Raw genomic sequence first — 19,711 nt, 5'->3', positions numbered from 1 at the left:
AAATACCGGTAATTACCGGCTAACGGAAACGCTGATCCAAATGGTTTATTCCCATTTCCGATCGGCATTCAAAAAAATCGATAAATGTATTGATCCATCCTGTGTACAGTATAACACATGATCCGCGCGGCTCAGAGGCTCCAGAATGAACTCTGGTAGACCCCGGCTGCATCAGTGAGAAGTAAAATGTGGAGTCAGAAATCCGTTCTCCCATTCACTTTCATTGAGTCCATTCCAAAAGGGTGATTTACCATCTGGGAGACGATAGAGGGCGCTTTTTTCACATCTGAGCGCCGGCGGTCCCTGGATCTCCAACGGTAGGCTCGCGTGATGCAATATGATTTAAAGATCGCTAATAAAATGCGTGGCATTCAACGGTCGGGTCGTAAACCCGAGAAAAGCCGTGAGTGGCACTCAAAGTGTTAAGACAACATAATTTGGACAGTTGGTTGACATAATGCATCAAATATAATTTAGCATTAATTAAATTCATGATGAATAGTCCATCTGAACATACTATGCATTATGGTGTTATGCCCCAATTCACTTTACACAATGGCACTCAATATTGCACCTGTAGTTTCTTCTGTGATGCTGGTTCCTGCAAACACCTCTCCCTCCTCCATCCTTTCCCTTTATTTTTCTGACTCAGGTTCACCTGTGTGTTTAAATTGTATGAAACAGACATTTGGACTATGGTTGACAGGCATCAAATATCACAGAGCAACATATTTTGCATTCATTTGAACTATTGTAATGCAATCACAATTGCATGCAATCCAACCTGAACATACTTTACACAATGGTATATTATGGTATATTATGCTCTAATTCACTTTACACAATTCATTTTGCACCTGTAGTTTCTTCTATGATGCTGGTTCCTGCAAATACCTCTCCCTCCTCTATCCTTTCCCTTTCTTTTTCTGACTCAGGTTCACCTGTTTGTTTAAATTTGACTGTTGGTTGTCAACTATTAAATATGATAGGACTCATTGTAACTAGCACTAGCAGGCAAAACAATATTGGGAGAAAGCTTTTGTAGCTAGCAAAATAATATTCATAATAATAATGACTTTAATTTCTTTTGTATTTTTATAAAAAAAAATAAAAAAAATTATTAACACAGAGTTAAACAAAAGTAAAATAGCTGAAAAGCTAACGTAACGTTAGTTATCAGCTGGCAGGCAACAGCCAGTAGCTAGCCACCTCTCGCCAGCGGCCAGCTATCCTAGCCAACATTACCTTAAACTTAGTAAATGATCTAGGCAAATAACCAAACCTGCGGCGGGATTCTAGCAAAAGGAGACAGTTTTAAATAAAGGTCAACATAAACATAATTTTTAGCTTGGCTAGCTATCTGACTAGCTAGTAAAGTACATTTTATGTGACACAGCACCTCTCTCTCCACTCTGGTTTGTCCCTGCCTTCTCTCCACTGCTTTACCCATCGTCACCAACAGAACCTGATTAAGGACTAAATGTATATTGAAAATTGGTGTTGTTTACACTCGTTTACATACTTGACTTTCTATTTTATACGTATATTATACTATTTTACACTATCGTGTTATTTTATCTAGCACACTCAGGAGCAAAACAGAAAGAAGCATTTCATGCAAAAGTATTCTGTATTTCTGTATGACTAATAAAGAAACTTGAACTTGAACATGTTCATAATTTTTTTATCATTTTGCGATGTTTTCTCTGGCTTTCTCTGCGCAAAAAGGAACGTGGGGAAGACTACAATATATTTGCATTTGTTAGCCATGCTAGCGATCCATGCCAAAGCTAGATATGTAAAAGGTGAAAGACTCATTGAAAGGTGCAGGATTTGATGTGTCGCATCAAAAAACGCAGACAATTTGGGATCTATAAATAATATGTCTGTAACATATATAGATTTTTTAAATACACGAGAGGTTGGGCGGCCCTCGCAAGTGGAGATGGACCGGCCCACTGGGAACATTCCCAAATGTCCCGATGGCCAGTCCACGCCTGCCTAATGTTATGGTTTGTAAACAACCCCAACAGCACGACACAGACAGGTAGTTCAGAGTTAGCCAAAAACGATGTCCATATTTATTTCACAACAGAAATGGGCAACAATAAAGTAAATCCATCCGAGGAGAATCCTTTAGCCGAGTAGGGCTCTGCGGCTCTGCAGCTTGATAATCCTTTTAGCCGAGTAGGGCTCTGCGGCTCTGGGGGCAGGGAACGCCGATTGGTATTATTGATTAGTGTGCGTTCAGGTAGCCAATGTCAGTGATCGATCACGTTTTAAAACAATGTCCAATCCAGCTGTAATTTGGGGGAATAGTATCCTACCGTCAGGCCATGTGATCGCCGGCAGCATTTCTTCATTAGTCATCGGATTCTGGTAGATCGATATGTCCATTGGCTAATCATAAATCCCATTATTACAGGCTGAAATATGCGTTCGGTAACGGGATCAGAGATGGAGGGTCTTCGTTTGGAATCAAGGCTCATATGATCCGCCCACAGACTGTAAAATAATTTTTTTTTACAATCGCCCTCAATGATACTGCAGTGGAGCGATGGCGCCCCTAAGCGGATCTGGCCGGTATTGCATGTTTCGAAAATCAAATATGTGGGTAGGTCATGTATCTCGATCGCGGACGTTAATAGCGTTATAAATATGGAATAAAACAATAACAACTTGCCACGGCTATATACGTGGCTCTGGTCCACAACGCATGGCACCGAAACACGTATATATACGTGGACGGTCCTTACAGTGTTTTAAGGAACACACAAAAACAGATGAAGGTATTGGGTCTCATTCCCGAAATTTTTTCAAAGATATATTCTGGAAGACTTATCTTGGAACCACTGAGACATAATCTATGACAAGTACACTCTGAGTCCTGAACGTGCTGGTAATATGTCTTAAGTGGCTGAAAAGGTCGCACAAATTATATTATCTGATATCTGCTTGGAGAATGGCATTCTGTCTTAAACTCGAAAAGCGCGTTCCCGTTCAGCTCATTTGCATACAAAACAACGCCTCCATAGCTCCTTATAAGGCAACTGGTGACGCAGCTGTGTGAAATGGAATGGCGGAAGTGCTTTGCGAGTCTTGCAAGCCGCGTGATTACGAAACCTAGCGTCAGTCAGTGCCAATCAGAGAGCGTCTCCGAGAAATGCGGCTAGGTTTCGTAATCACGCTTGCGCCCATCAAAACTAGATTAGATTAATGTATTGGCAGGGCTGTACGCTAAGCTTTTTCACTAGGGGCACACTTGCCCCTAAATGAGAAATTTAGGGGCAAAAAATATTTTTTAGGGGCACATTTTTAAATAACAATTTTACCATTATTTATATCGATATTTTTTATTTTTTTTAAACTTTGGCCATTCCCCTGGCTCTTTTTAGCGTTTATCGCATTTACTCTGGTCAATAATGACCGACAGAAACAGGCTGAAGGGGTACAGATGGGGGGGAAGACACTCTGGGAAAGGCACGGCTGCAGTCCGGGATTCGAACTCGCTAAACCCCAGATCCGTGACGAGCACGGTTGTCCCCGGCGCCGAAATAGCGCTCGAGGTACGTGGTGAGCTACTGGAGCTCCCCTATATCGATTGTTTTTGATAAAAAAAAAAAGAAAAAAAAATATTTTATATCAATTTTTTTTTAATAAAATATATATATTATATAATCATACTTGTAGTTGTATTATCTGCGAGACATCGCCACCACGCAACAAGTCAAAATGCTCGCTATATGCAACCAGCTCCACTGTCTGTGTGTACTCTAGTAGCCTCCAGCTACGGCCAGGATTCTCCAGAGCTGCAGCTGGACCCTATACTGTAGCCTCCAGCTACGGCCAGGATTCTCCGGCGCTGCAGCTGGACCCTATTGACTATATTCAGCGTGCCCTCAGCTCGAATACGCATCGACTCAGTGTTATAAGACATTGATATCAGGAGCTATCTGAACTATTTAGTTTAATGGGACGTTTTGTTTTGAACAGTAAGCTAACGCGAGCTATCATGCACTACTAGACTTGCTGGAGCATTTGTTGATATCAGTAGCTAGCCGGCTGGCAGGCTCACCGAGGTCCCAGTGTCCCACTAGAGACTAGTGTTTACAACAGCCACGGGTGCGGGGGGCTGGAGGAGGAGGAGCAACAGACGCCGCAGCTCTCTCCGTGTGTCTGAGTTCAGTAAAGTTCAGTTCGGCTCACTATAGGAGGTCGAACACATCGAAAATATGAAGCAATACTAACTTAACTTTTCTTCATAGCTAAATCAGACAGTCAGCCAGTATATCAGAGTGAGTGCTCAGTCGATTGTTCCCGCTGATCATACCTGCTGAGTGCTCACTGCTCAGCTCGCGTGAGTGACGTCATCGCGTCATCACACGCCTTGGATAATTTGAAATGCAAATGAAAGGCTTGAAAGCACTACTCGCAAGCCCGCCCCCAGATAATATTTACCAATCGCAACGGCCAATTAAAGGAGCAATTCGCGATCATCTCGTCGCAGTGTACAGCCCTGATTGGCATCATATACAGCTCGCGGTACACACCTGCCGCAGCGAGCGTGCGCACACACACACGCGCGCGCGCGCGCAGTACTGTATATGAATGAATGAATGACATAATATATATAGCCTACGGCGGGCGTAATGAATGAACGCACTATGGCTTATTATTCCATAATTAAGCCTATAGGCTACTGTTCATTCGTAGGCGCACACAAGACTTGTTATGGAATATTAATGCAGTCTATTTCCACCGATTAGCTTTAGTTCTTATTTATTTATCCACTGTCATTTCAGTGTTGGTGTATAGGCTATATAGTGTATTTCAATATAAGTTTAATGATTAATGATATATTCGAAGGAATGCAGGTTTATATCAACCCCCTCCAATGTACAGTAAATTACCAAGTATGGTTTTGTCAATATTCCAATGTACAGTTTTGCTTGTACAGTGTAAGTCTATCCCCCACCCACCCCTCCTACCCAACCTCCTCCAACAGTTTCTACGTCAAATGTACTCTCTTTTCTGGACTCTTTTTTTTATCACAAACAGTACTGTATTTGCAAATCTGGTATGTCATAAATGTATAGATGTAGCAGTACTGTCTATCTGTGTCGTGTGTGTCATATATGTTATGATGAAGTGAAAATGGGGGACCCTGATGTAAACAAGACGAAATTCTTTCTCTGGTCTGCATCCCCTTATGTAATTGAGCTGTACTGTACTGTACCCATTCTGCAATCTGTTAATAAAGTTTTCAATCAATCAATCAAACAAAGGTCTGTCCCATTGTATACCAATCAATGGGATACATTGCATGTTGACCTGCATTCTTTCAAATGTATATAATTAATCATTAAAACAGATGTGTAACAAATAAGAAATACAAATTCCACAGAAGGCATTCAATTATTATTATTTTCAATCATTTCACAATAATTGCATAATTGTGTTTGAATATCTGAGTAATTAAAGTAATTATACATTTGTCCAAAATAGCTGGTTCAGATATGGTTAAGCAGCTGCCCTGTGATCAGATGAATCCATATTATTTATTTTTCCGACATCAAATGCGTAATTTCTTATCGTACAAATATTGTCATATTTATTTTAATTATGATTAAGTAATTAATTCCAAGGAGGCCTGTAGCGTTGACGTGAAGGAATCACTATGAGAACACAGTCTGTCAAGTTATAATAACATTTTAAATTAGTCAACAATCATGAGATTTTATCGTGGGCTGAGAGCATATTTAAGTGTGCTCCTTAGCACTCTTAAATCTGCTCTCAGCCACGATCAAATAAGATCTCAGGAAAGTTTGGGGACTCCCACTCCCAGCCCTAATATGTCTTAAATGGGCAGAAATCTGGCTAAGACGAAATATTTTGTCGTAACTTCGTTCGGGAATGAGACCCATTGTCTTCAGTGTTAAGTAACACACAAAAACAGATGAAGGAATTGAGTCCAGGATAAAACGAGGATATTAGTTAATAAAAAATAGATATCCAAAAACTCACCAAGGGCAAAGTGTAAATACGAGGCACGGGTCCACGGAGGCAGAGAGAGGAAACAGCAGCGATGTCCAAGGGCGTACTGGAGAAACACACAAAGAGGCACAAGCAGTAGCTGGTGGTGACCAAAACGACCCGACACTGAATGTTCAGCAAACCGTGTATAAGAGGACTCCCGTCGAGCTGATTGGAACTCCTCTCAGGTGCGTGATGGTAATTGGCACCTGGAAGCATGCAGTACTGGGCCAGCCCTCACAGATTGGCTCAATAGCAATACAACCTTTAACAGATATATGGCAATGTCAGCAAGCTAGTGTGAGGGGAAACGCGGGTCACAACTGCAGTAAACTGCATGTCCGTTCTTGCCCCCCCTCCCGACAGCTGAACTCCACAACATTGCTCCCATGTGGAGGAGAAGGCCCATGTGTAATATAATTTGTAAAGATTGCAAGATGCCACTAAATTCATTGTGAGAGATAGGACAGAACATAGGCTTGGACACTTCCAGATGAAATAATTTACAGGAAAAGAGAAGTGGGGATGGAACAGGGGGGGAAATATTGATCCTCTGTTGTTTCCTCCTGGCTGTCTCCACTACCAGGACATGGATTACAATTTTGAAGATGATGGACAAGGTAATTATCAAGCTCCTGCTGTCCCAATGTTCCAACTGTCAGGTCTCCCCACGCATCCGGAGCCATGAATGCTCTTACCAGGGGCGGCGGGGGGGAGGGGCTAGCAGGGTCCTCAGCCCCCTCTGCAAAAAGCTTAGCCCCCTCAAAGCCCCCCCTGAGTCCCAGACAAATTTATGTTTTTTTATTTTATTTATATATAAAATAAATGTATAAATAAATGTATGGAATAAAAAATATAATATATGAAGACATCGGACTGACTGATGTAACTAAACTAAATTATTAAATCATATTGACCTGCCATGATGACCTGCCGTTCACCTTTGTGGCACCTGTTGTGTGATTTGATTGGTTGGGTTCGTTGCACGTGATTACATCATTCATTTGCATGCGCACATTTTAAGTTTAACGTTAACTCTAGCTAGCGCGAGAAGTTTCTAGCTGCAGCACTGTCTCTACTTAGTAGCACTAGCAGCAGTTATTACAACTTACAACAAGCTTAAGTTAGGTGACATTTATATAATGGACCGCTTTATTATTATTGGAAAAAAGCGAGGGAGTGTGGTCGTGGATGATGTTGTTGATGGACTTGTAGTTGGTGGTCGTGGAGATCCACCAACTAATTCCAGCAACGTGGTGGTCGAGAACGTGGAGGACATTGTGTTCGTGTTGCCAGACACGGAAGATAATGAGGAGGACCTGGACGATGAACAACAAGGCCCCGGGCCCGGGGTAACGTCAGTGGCGAGGCCTGCAGTCGCAGAGGGTTAATCTTCGGCCGAAGATGACGCGGATAACGACAATGAGAGTGGAGGGGCCGCCGCCCGGGGGGGAGAACAGGTGGCGGCGTTGGCTCACAGTCGCATACCTGCCGTCATTCGCGGCAAAAGGCCTGGTGGGCCTGTGGATTTAAGCCAAGACCCAGCTGAAGGGCCGAGATGTCCTAAACTAATGTCTTACCCGACTCGAAAATTTGGAGTTCAATCGAGGGGGTTTAACAACTCTTGGTTCGAACAATATCCATGGCTGGAATATTCGCTCTCTTCTGATGCTGCATTTTGTTATGCATGTAGACATTTTTTCCACCATGGGCCAGGTCATATTGAAAAGAGTTTCACCCATACCGGGTGTCGCAACTGGAGAAAAGGAGCAGAGAAATTGGCGCAACACAACACTAGTGTTTCCCATAGACTAGCCATGGAAGCATGGTGTGAATTTAAGCTGCGATCGAAATGTGGGTCGAGGATTTTAACACAACTTGACGCTGGACATTCCAAGATTGTACAAGAAAACAGGCAATACATGCACGCAGTAGTTGAGTCACTACGGTTTACAGCTTGTCAAACGATTGGTCTGCGAGGGCACAGAGAAAACGAGCAATCGGCCAACAGAGGGAATTTCCTTGAAATGCTTGATTTGATTGGAAGGTTTGACAGTACTGTGTCAAAGAAGTTAGCTAGTGGGCCTGGTAATGCTAAATATGTGCACCATGACATTCAAAACGAATTGATTGACATTATGGCTCGCATGATAAGGAGTCAAGTAAGCGACGAGGTTAAGCTGGGAAAGCACTTTGCTTTATTGGTTGACGAAACCAAAGACGTAAGCAAGAAAGAGCAGATCTCCGTTGTTGTTCGTTACCTAAACAATGACAACATTCACGAAGAATTCTTGGATTTTACTCCGGCAGATGGCTTGGATGCACAGTCTTTACTCCAGTCAGTTAAACAGACTTTGGCTATGTGTAACATAGACAAAAACGCATGCATTGCCCAGTGCTACGATGGTGCATCAGTTATGTCTGGGTGCAACAACGGTGTGCAGGAAAGATTTCGCCAAGAAGTTCCACAGGCGCTGTATATCCATTGCCATGCACACAGACTAAATTTGGTTTTAGTTGATTGTGTGCATAATGTGAAACCAGTTGCGGAATGTTTTGCAACAGTACAGATGCTGTACAACTTTTTTTCCGGGTCTGTTATTCACAAACTGTTTATTGAGAAGCAGCAGGAACTTGAGCCCACTAAACGGGTAGTGGAGCTGAAAAGATTATCAGACACGCGATGGTCCTGCCAACATTCTACACTGTGGGCAATAAAAAGAGTTCTCCCTGCCATTTCAGCGACTCTTGCAGATGTGAGCGACCAGTCAAATGCTCACAGGGCGACCGAAGCAAAGTCACTGATTGGATTGATTGATGGGCAGTTTGTTCTGCACGTCACTATGCTGGAAAGCATATTCAGCCTCACAAAAACCCTATCCGATCATCTACAGGCCACAGATTTGGAACTTGCATCTGCCACTGATCTGGTCTATTCAGTTGTCGATACCCTCAACGAGAAACGCAACGTTGAAACATGGAACGCAATCTGGAAGTCTGCCAGTGACCAGTGTGCTTCGGTGGGCATTGAAATGCAGTGACCACAGCCGAGGAGAAAAGCACAGCCTCGCCACCTGCAGGGGTTCGTGGTGAACAGCCAAACAGGGTCAAGACAGCGATTGGAAACATCAGACGACTATCGGAACCACTGTTTTTTCCCAGTAATCGACCGACTGGTTAGTGAATTGAACAGACGTTTTTCAGCTGAAAGCTGTCACATTCTGAGAGGAGCAACAGCTCTCAACCCCATGCACAAAACCTTCATGGACAAAGATAGCCTTTTGCCAATGGCTAAACACTATGGGGTAATGGAGGAAAACATCTCTGCAGAACTTCACCAGGCAAAGCGACTTATTGAAAGAAAAAAACAAAGTGGAACTGTCGTCAACACCACCCATGACGTGCTGGTGCTATTAAGGCCATACAATGATGCGTTCGTTGATCTGTACAAACTTGTGTGCATCTCAATGACATTGCCTGTCACATCAGCTGCGTGTGAGAGGAGCTTTTCTTGCTTACGCCGGATAAAGACCTATCTGAGGAATAGAAGCGGAGACGCTCGAACCAGCAACTTGGGTCTGCTTGCAATCAGTTCCAGAAGGACCAAAGAACTGGACGTCAATGCAGTGATCGATCGCTTCGCTGCAAATCACAACAACAGGCGGATCGTTCTCCTGTGACTGGTGGTGAGTACCATGCAGTCTTTGTTGACACACACACACACGCGCACACACACACACACACACACACACACACACACTGGAATGTACGGGCCGCCGTGCCCATTGGCCGCCGTGCCCATTTTAATGTCGGGCCGCTGTGCCCCCACACACACACACACACACACACACACAGACACACTGGAATGTAGGGTCTTCTTCTTTCTAGTTTAATGTATAGGGTCGCCGTGCCCAGTTGACTACTGCTCTCATGGTGGCTGTTATCGTGATGAATGAATGGTGCATGTCAGAAATGTAGTCATATTATTATAGGCTATGTTTTCGTTGTCCTTGTGATTTGTCATTATCTGATATATATATATTTCGTTGCTATACCCTTTGTAGAAACGAAATCTTAAATATTACACCTTTCCTTTGGTTACTTTTCTTTCAAGCGTTGTTTTAAATTCTAATCATACTGACTGAGAGACCTTTTACGCACAAGCATCAGATTACCACTCCCGATATAGTCATATTATTATAGGCTATGTTTTCGTTGTCCTTGTGATTTGTCATTATCTGATATATATATATTTCGTTGCTATACCCTTTGTAGAAACGAAATCTTAAATATTACACCTTTTCTTTGGTTACTTTTCTTTAAAGCGTTGTTTTAAATTCTAATCATACTGACTGAGAGACCTTTTACGCACAAGCGTCAGATTACCACTCCCGATATAATGTCGAGCTTTATTGGGTTATTGGGTGCTTGCATTGGTGTATAACGCTAAACATTTAGTAACATGCATTTTCAATGATGTAGCCTATATTAGCCATTATTTTGTTTGTTGCATTAAAATTCATTAGCACCTGCTATAAACAATTCAGCCCCCCCAAAGCTCCTGCAAGGCCAATTCTCTGGCGCCGCTGCTGGCTCTTACCCCTGCAACCACGGTGACAAAATACCAGCAACACTTGGCTGCAGAAATCTGTCTTGGTATGATAAGCATACAAAAACACACAGCAACAATTTATTAATCTAGACCTACAGTACAGTTGAAAGCATGTTGTATTATTGAACATTTATTATTTTTATACAACGGCATGCAAATTACTCGATTCTGATTGGCCATTTACACGTCTTTATTGGCAACAATCCACGGTCCTGGGCTCAGGACCCGCCCACAACCGAATCACATATCACTCCCCGGCTCACTCCGGGAGAAAACAAGATCGCGGACAACAAATGGATATGTTGATAGCACCATGACGACTAAATATGAAGCGATTCTGTCAAGGGGAATGTGTTAGTCCTTTAAACAATGTTGGATGATGTAATTGATGGGTCTTGAGTCAATCTAGAACAAAAGAAAAATCGCGGATTGATTGATTGATTAATTGATTGATTTAAATGTCTACTTCCTTCCCACTGACTGCAGCGTTCACTCTCACACTGTCCGACGCTGGCGTACCCACAAACACACACACACACACATACACACGCACACACACACACACACACACACATACACCCACACACACACACACACACACACACACTGTGACACACACACACACACACACGCACACACACACACACACACTCCTGTCTGCAACAGCGGGGGAGTCAGACTGAGAGAGAAGCAGCGCTGTTTTAAGTGAGCATGGTCTATTGAATTGATTGATTGGTTGATTGCTAATTTTATTACTGTACCCCTGGTTTCCAACTGGTTAAGTTTAGGCTAAAAGAAATAAATAAAAAAATAGGGCGAAGAAAACGTTTTTTCCCTATAGGGCAAAGAAAACTTTTTAATTTGTTTTACCTACTTTATATAGAAGCATCTAAGAATGAAGTTCTATGGAAAGTAGGTCTGCATTCCCTTAACAATTGTGTGTATTGAGCCGTACTGTATTGTACCCATTCTGCATCTGGTAATAAAATGTTCAATCAATCATTCCAATAATACACAGTTGGATGTGTTAGTTGGTTGGATGCACTTCAAGCTGCTTCCACATGAGGCAACTTCTCTCAATCATTCCAATAATACACAGTTGGATGTGTTAGTTTGGTTGGATGCACTTCAAGCTGCTTCCACATGGAGGCAACTTGTCTTTTTTGTAGTTGTGGGAACTACTTTTTCTGGCGGATGGTTTTTTCAATAAATCTTCGATTAATGTGTGTTTATTGTATAGAAATAAGGTTGGATGAATCTGGCAGTTGTATAAAAGCTTTACACCACTTGTAGTCGTGATTTGTGACCAATAAACCATGCCTGGGGGGTCTAACAACCCTCGGCTGCGCCTCGGGCCTAACGACCACCCCTAGGCATGGTTTATTGGTCACAAACCACTCCTGCGCGTGATGTAATGCTTAAATAATATATGTATTGTGGGAAATTATCATCAGGCTTGAGAACATTCCTTGCGACATACTAGCGTCATGTCCAAGGGGTGTACTTGTACATCAAGCTGCCTCACGCTACGGAAACAGGAGATAGGCTCCTGCCCCATGTGCCATTACAACTCGAGAACCATTGGTTCTCACAGGCAACTTCTTGAGAACATTCAGTGATGTTGTACTTATTATTTACCTTATTGAGGACATTGATCTAAGTTAAAAGTTATTATCAAATGTTATTAGGTACAATCATTATCAATATAGAATATTGAGTATGAGTTATGACATTATGTAAGTTCATTCATTCTCCCCTTAGTTCAGTGGTGTATCCGTGTCAAAGCTGTACATTTGTACAGCTGTACATTTCCCTGGTTATCTCTGGGCCAGTGTTGGATTGGCCACTGACCACATACGCCTATGGACAGAGCAGAGCATAAGAAGGAGGGCTAGTAGGGCATTAGCTCAGGCTCTCTCTCTCCGGTGTCTCCTTTCTGGTGGGACTCCACTCTCTTCACTACAAAACTTGAAGTCCTTAAGTCTTTAATTTCCCCTTAATTTGCCCCTGAAAACATGCAATACCCCTTAATAAAAAATAAGGGCCCCTTCATTTTTTAACTGGGCCCCTTCATTTCACCTTAATTCCACCCCCTGCGTGTAGAACCCCTTAATTGTGTCAATTAAGGAAACCCCCTTAATCTTACATTTAAGGTGTATTTAAGGTGCTGTTTTTGTGATTGGATAAAATAGGGATAATGAATTACTTTTTAATACCCCTTAATTTGACTTTGTCAGGACAAATTAAAGAGGTCCTTAAAAACAACAAAATTTTCTTTCTATATGTAACCGAGCGCATTTCCTTAATTTTAACTTTGAGGTTTATTTAAGGTGCTATATCTGTGAGGTGAAAAATAAGGGATAATTAATTACTTTTTAATACCCCTTCATTTGACTTTGTCAGGACAAATTAAAGAGGTCCTTAAAAACACCTTAATTTTCTGCTTTCTATTGTGCTTGAGGCATGAGCAACCCTAATTGCTTGTGTACGTGAGCAGGTTGCCGCCCTGCGTCGCTGCCTCTGCCAATGGGGTGTGAATATAGTCCCAGTTATGTCCTTATTTTCGTTACACAATTACCTAAAATCAGGGGTCCTACTAATCACCCCAAAGTACCAGAAAATACCCTAAAGTACCCCAAAATACCCCAAAGTACCCTAAATACCCCAAGTACCCCAAAGTATACCGCAACATATACCCCAAAATACCCCAAAGTACCCTAAAATATCCCAAAATGCCACAAAGTACCCCAAAATACCCTAAAGTACCCCAAAATACCCCAAAGTACCAGAAAATACCTCAAAGTACCCCAAAATACCCCAAAGTACCAGAAAATACCCCAAAAGACTGGACTGTGCTTGACCTTACTCCTAAAACACACCTCACCCCAGCCCATTTTGACAACCTAGGATGGCTTAGAGTAGACAACAGAGTACAGCAAGTTGCAATGGGCCTGGTCTACAAGATACACTACACCACTAAGGTACCCATGTACATGTCAAGCTACTTCCCAAAGGTCAGTGAATACCATGACCACAACACCAGAGGGAGTTCCACAAATCATGTGCAACCCAGATTCGGCTCAAACAAGGGACTAAACACGTTTCGCAATTATGCCACATGAATGTGGAACGCCCTACCGACAGCCGTTAAAAATGTGAATCCCTACCCACCTTCAAAACAGCTCTCAAAGAGCACCTACGGGAGGCTGCAATTCGAAACTGGCCCGAACCGCCTCCCACCCACCCACCCCTCCTAATGTTCATTTCCCTCCCCCTCGTATGTATATATTTACTGTTAGGATCTCTGTTTAACAGTATTGTATATTTGCATATCTTGTATGTCACAAATGTAACAGTACTGTATATCTGTATGTCATGTATGTCATAAATGTCATGATTAGATTAGATTAGATTTGTATATCTGTATCTGTATGTTGTGTATGTCATAAATGTCATTATGAATTGAAAATGGGGGATCCTGATGTAAACAAGACGAAAGTCTTTCTCTAGTCTGCATCCCCTTAACAATAGTGTGTATTGAGTTGTACTGTACTGTACCCATTCTGCAATTTTCTGGTAGTTTGGGGTATACTTTGGGGTATCTTAAGGTATTTTGGGGTACTTTGGGGTATTTTAGGGTACTTTGGGGTATTTTCTGGTACTTTGGGGTGTTTTGGGGTATTTTAGGGTACTTTGGGATATTTTCTGGTACTTTGGGGTGTTTTGGGGTATACCTTGGGGTACTTTGGGGTATTTTGGGGTATTTTAGGGTACTTTGGGGTATTTTAGGGTATTTTCTGGTATTTTCTGGTATTTTGGGGTATACTTTGGGGTACTTTGGGGTATTTGGGGGTATACTTTGGGGTATTTCGGGGTACTTTAGGGTATTTTCTGGTACTTTGGGGTGATTAGTAGGCAGTGTTGGGCAAGTTACTTTTAAAAAGTAACTAGTTGCAGTTACTAGTTACTTCTTCCAAAAAGTAACTGAATTACTTACTCAGTTACAAATTATAAAAGTAACTAGTTACTTCAGAAAGTAACTATTGCGTTACTTTCAAGATTTCTTTTACATAAACAACATACACAAATCTAAACTATTTTAATGTTGCTGTGGGACAAAGTGAGACTAGCCTCCAATCAAATGCCATGTATATGTAGATATTATAATTACCATGTTTATATAGTGGATCATACAAATACAAACACAATAGATTAGGGGTGTAACGGTACACAGAAGCCACGGTTCGGTACGTACCTCGGTATTGGGGTCACGGTTCGGTACGAGTTCGGTACAACAGAAAAAAAAATTATAATTATTAATATAATAAATTTTTTTAATTACTTTTTTTTAACCCTTTATCTGCCCGAGATTATTCTCATCTTAATCCCCTCTCTGCCAGTACTGTAAGTCTATGGAGATGTTCCCCTTCTTTGCAGGGCTATAACTTTTTAAATTGTATTGCTAAATTGACATTACTATGGCCTCAACATCAAGTATCTATCGTTTAGGATGTAGCAACGTTCTACTTTTTCATTCACACATTCATACTAAAATACAGTCTAAAGTATAAATATGTTTTTATCGTTTTCTGCAGCATTCCATAGAACGTGAGTTATAGCCATACATACATATATTAGATCATCAAATGTAGTTTGATACCGATTGACGTCAGATAAAAAATTTCAATTGTACAAGGTCCTAAACGTCATGACTCATCATCTGATGTTGACTGGAGGGGGGTCGTTTATAATGCAATGACCGACGTTAAATGAATCATGTAGTACGTGAGTCCAGCTGGGAGAATGTTGTTGTTGTTTGTTGGCGACGTGCGTGTGTGTGTGTTTCTGCGATGCGCGGCGTGTGTGTGTGTGTGTTTCTGCGATGCGCGGCGTGTGTGTGTGTCAGCGATGCGCACACACAAACGTCAGTGGCCAATCAGATCGCGCAAACCGAATGCGGAAGTACAACTAAGTATTCACGTGCCCCGCGTCCCGATTTGGTCCCCTATTGATTTTAACTGTGGGCTCGCGCTAGTGGTACCAGTAAACGGGGCTCGCGCTGCGTTCCAGTTGATACCAGTATTTAAACGCGCGCTGCGTTCTTGCAGCAGTTATTACACCAGAGAATGAAGAAAAGCTATGAAGACCAGCCACTGTTTGTTTTCATTTATTCTTTCAGGTGGGTAAATGACGTCTATAAGTGCCTTCATGTTTTATTGGTAGTGTACCATTTTAATAGTTAATTTGTTTATATTGTTTGTATTGTGCTTGGTTATATTGTTTGAGGGAACTACTTATAGCTAACTGCATTATGTTAGTGGAGTAACCATCACAAAGCTATAACATGAGTTTCAGTTAAATTTGCGATTTAATTTTTATTTTTTTTAAAGATTTACTTTTTGGCGTTTTATCGCTTTATTACTACTGGGCAGTCCAGTAGGGAGAGACAGAGGAGAAATGGGAGACAGAGTGGGGGAAGACATTCGGGAAATAATGACGGATTCGGGAATCGAACCCGGGTCGCCACTGGGGCGCCCTCGATTTAATTTTCAAACGTATTCAAGTATTAACATCACTAACATGTCACAACAGCATGTAGAATGTATATTATCATCAATACGTTAGTTAGCAATAGGTTAAACGTGTCATTAGATAGATTTAACTTTTCGAGTTGGTCAGCCATGCTGTATAAAGTGCAATGATGGGCCCTGAAGCTAGTTAGTGATGTACCGGTACCTCAGGGCTAAATGATACAGGGTTCTGCAGCTAGTTAGTGATGTACCTCAGGGCTAAATGATACAGGGTCTTGAAGCTAGTTAGTGATGTACCTCAGGGCTAAATGATACAGGGTCTTGAAGCTAGTTAGTGATGTACCTCAGGGCTGAATGATACAGGGTCTTGAAGCTAGTTAGTGATGTACTGTACCTCAGGGCTAAATGATACAGGGTCTTGAAGCTAGTTAGTAATATACCTCAGGGTTGAATGATACAGGGTCTTGAAGCTAGTTAGTGATGTACCTCAGGGCTAAATGATACAGGGTCTTGAAGCTAGTTAGTAATATACCTCAGGGCTGAATGATACAGGGTATTGCAGCTATCTATCTATCTAACTGTCTGTCTGTCTGTCTGTCTATCTCAGGTGGTAGAGCCATTTTATGGTTATGACGAGGATGGCTCTGTGGAATCAGATGGATCTTCTCTGTCCTACCACACTGACAGAACACCCTGCACCCCTGACACAGACCCTGATGAGGTACAACCACCCCTAACCCTAATATCATAATATTATTACTACTACTACTACTACTACTACTACTACTACTACTACTACTACTACTACTACTACTACTAATTATTATAATACTAACAATTATATAATTATAACTAGAGCACCAGTCAGAGATACTACACAAGATACTCCATGTATACTCATTGTATGCCCATATTTAATTATTTAGTTACTTTGTATGTATTTATGTATACATAAATAATTTAAATAAAATATGTATTTATTTATTCATTTATTTATCTATTTGTCTATTTGTCTATTTATGTATTTATTTATTTATTTGTTACAATACCAAGTAGACTGGTTGGCTGGCTGAATAGTGACTGACCAGTTGAGTAGTTAAATAACAAGCTGCCTGGTAAGACTGTTTGGGTAGTTAATGGTAACAAGCTGACTGGTAAGACTGGTTGGGTAGTTCTATTTCATACTGGCTGCCGCTCAGCGTCATCTGCACGCACTTCACTTCGTGCACGAGCACTGAATAAAAAATTCCACAATGTACCTTTACATCCCAACATTCGTCTGGCCACACCCCTATCCGCTTACCTTCATAAGCAGGTGTGTGGTCACCTACTCGCCTCCTTCTTCACTTTCACCACAAGGAAGTGCCTTCGGTAGATCCCACACTTGACGAGGTTGTTAGCTGAAGAAAGTTGAGACGTGTTTAAATTTTTTCTTGCTTTTTTCTTCTCTCATATATTTCGAAATAAAAAAGCTAAGTCATAATGTCTACTTCGGAGGGTCGCGCTCGCAACGCTACTCTTCACCAGCGGTTCTCCATCGCTGCCTCTGTCGTGCGTCTTGGAGCGGGGTTGAGGCCTCTCTCGTGGTCGGCAGCCATGCCCGGTAGGCGTCCGATGGGTAGTTTGCCTCTCCAAGGAGCTGGTGCACCAGTGCCGTCTCCTGTGCGATGGCCTGGTTCCGGCTCTGGTTCCTCTGCTTCCGGGGAGTCGTCCGCTGTTGGGCGGCCGGCTCCTTTGGTTGCGGGGGATTTGAGACGCAAACTTTTTGCGTCAGCTCGCTCCCGTCACAAGATGGTGGCTTGCAGACGCGTATGGCCTGGTTTTGGTGAGTTGCTGGAGCCAGATGAGGATGCGTCGGTCTCTACATGCCCGATGGAGACAGAGGACTACATGATAGAGGCGGACAGGTTCTTGTTTGAAGGCCCGGTGGAGACATGTCCCCTGCCTGTCCAGGTAATACTGGAGGGGGGTGAGATGTCTCCTTGGGGTTCCTCGTCCGCAGATGTTGGGTTAGAACCTCCGACTCGGCGGCGGGATGCCCTGCTATCAGCCACATCAGAATGTGGCTCCTTAACCAGTAGTCTGCTGTATGTGAGGGACGCGGGCTCGGAGGAGGAAAGTATGCAGGGGGAACTGCGTGCTTTGTTTCCCGAGCTCATGGCGGCGGCGGCAGTCACAAACGGCGTGCTGCTGCCGCAGCCACTGCCTGTTCCTGTCCCTGACGATCTCATAGGTCATCTATGGCAACGTCGCCCGGTGAGAGGGGTGGACATTGTCTACCCATTTTTCCCCTCAATGGCGGCCTACGTCCGTCAGGGCCAGGTGGTCTCCCACATCATGGGCCTTACTCCCGCCTACGTGCAAGTCACGCGGGTGGCGGGTTTGGTAGACGGCATGAAGGAGGGCATGCCACAGCTTGATAAGCCGATGGCGGCGCTCCTTTGTCCTGAGGTGGTGTGGGAGCTGTTACGGAAGCCGGTTCCCCAAGGGAAATCGGCGAGGCGGTTGGCATTTTGGAGCGACCAGTCATTTATCTCCGGAACACAATCTCTAGCTGCCACTTCTAACATTCATGTTCATTCAAGATTCATGTCCGGGATATTGACGGGCGGCACGGAGCTGACTGATTTACAGCATGATCAGCTCGCCCAGTCGGCAGGAGCCATCCTGCATCTGATTCAGCCGCAGGCTATAGCCGCTGGGAAAGTGCGCGCCCTGGCCACTCTGATCCAGCGCCACCTTTGGCTGGAGCAGGCGCGTGTGCCGGAGAAGAAGACTCCCCTTCTGACGGCACCCCTCTCCGAGGCTGGACTATTCGGGTCGGCACTGCAGCTGATGACCTCAGCCTGCAGGGAGATGCAGGAGGAGCGCTCCGTGCTCCAGCCTCATTTCCCCCCGCCCGATGTTGCCGGTGGAGTCAGACGGCCGCCGCGTCGTCGAGGTTCCTCCGCCGTGGCCGCCGCTGCTACCACCGCCACTGCTGGACCTTCAGCGAAGAAGGCCAGGAGGCCACTGCAGCCGGCCCATCTACGCCCGGAGTTGACGGTAGGGATCGTCGAGACCAGCCGCCGATCGTTTACCGTCCCTCCGGGGCTCCACAGGGTGGGAAGCCCCGAGCGGCTTGTGGCAGGCGTCGCTAAGACTTCAGTTGACTTTTTCCCTCTGTGGTCCCCCCGTTTCCCTTCCCGGCCCCTCTATGATTTTTGTTGGAAAATAAAGAGTCCCTCCTAAAGGGGGACTGTATTTTTTGTTAACAAACTGTGTGTTTATTCACCAAACATATGATGGGGATGCAATGTGTGAATCTTTCGCTAGTATGGGTTTGATAGGAGGGCTAGACGTTATTTTCATGTTAGAGCTTAAGCAAGGCCTGCAGCCTACACTCGGTTGAAAAAGGGTTTTTTCTGCCTCGACCTGAATCTCCACATAAAGGTAGAGGTTAGTTGTGTGCTCTGTTGCTTAAACAGTGATATTGAGCTGCAACACTATTGTGTTGGTTTGCAGTAATGCTCGTATGAAAACGTACCGCGGCTCA

This window comes from Notolepis coatsorum (genome assembly GCF_963971535.1).
Source record: "Notolepis coatsorum genome assembly, chromosome: 6".
Taxonomy (NCBI): Eukaryota; Metazoa; Chordata; class Actinopteri; order Aulopiformes; family Paralepididae; genus Notolepis; species Notolepis coatsorum.
This window is presented reverse-complemented; position numbering follows the sequence as displayed.